Genomic DNA, 1,025 nt, shown 5'->3' on the forward strand with positions numbered 1-1,025 from the left:
ATAATAATAATAATAATAATAATATTAGGGATAAAATCCAAAATTACACGTAAAAACTCAATTAAAAATCAATTTATTAAAAATTAAAATTAAATTAAGTTTCACAGTATAAAATATATATAAATATGTGACTGGATTTTCATCGATGAGTTCATAAACCTTGGTTCTTTTCCCTAACACTATATATTTATATATATATATATATATTTTTACTTGTTTCATTCATTTGACTGCAGCAATGCTGGAGTACCTCCTTAAAGGGTTTTAGTTGAAGAAATCGCCCCCAGGACTTATTCTTTGTGAGCCGAGTACTTATTTTGTCAGTGGCTTTTGCTGAACCGCTAAGTTACAGGGGTGTAAACATATCAACATTGGTTGTCAAGCAATGGTGGGTGGGGAACAAACTCAGACACAAAGAGACGTAAATATATATATATATATATATAGTTAATTTGAGGAAGTTAAGTACTCATTAGGGATTATAGAATCCAAGGTGTTCCACTGGTTCAATCCGTATTATATAATGGCAAAGTCATTTGTATATGTTTAGGATTATTGAAATTATTAATATTGAGAGAAAAACAATTACTGATTTATTTGCCTGTTGTAGAAAGATGACGTTTTAGGTTCTTCTTACGTTTGTTTTTCTTAACATTTTTGAGCTTTCAACTAATGTTTTTTTTTAAAAAAGCGTCATCTTTCTACAACATGCAAATAAATCAGTAATTCCATCGATTTATTCTCCATTTTCTTCTCCTTGCTTTTCCCTCGAGATATATATATATATATATATATATATATATATATAGAAGGTTTAGATTTAGATTCAAGATTGAATATGGTACTTATGTTAAGGCACCCGAATATCGTATGGAATGGTATTATACAAATACCATTCCAATAAACTAGGTGATCAAAAAATCAAAATAAGCAACACGGATTTCAAAGATGATTGCAGTATGCACTTTTTATGCTACTCCATTTATTTAAGTAATGCGAGCATTACATTAAATGCAATATATATA

At 28.4% G+C, this 1,025-nt stretch overlaps 1 long non-coding RNA gene across 1 annotated transcript in view; it reads left to right on the forward strand.

Annotated features, from left to right (window-relative positions):
• The window catches only part of LOC128250906 (uncharacterized), a 12,630-nt gene that overhangs the window by 7,319 nt on the left and 4,286 nt on the right, over positions 1-1,025 (forward strand). The window lies entirely within an intron of this gene.

This window comes from Octopus bimaculoides, chromosome 26 (assembly GCF_001194135.2).
Source record: "Octopus bimaculoides isolate UCB-OBI-ISO-001 chromosome 26, ASM119413v2, whole genome shotgun sequence".
Classification (NCBI taxonomy): domain Eukaryota; kingdom Metazoa; phylum Mollusca; class Cephalopoda; order Octopoda; family Octopodidae; genus Octopus; species Octopus bimaculoides.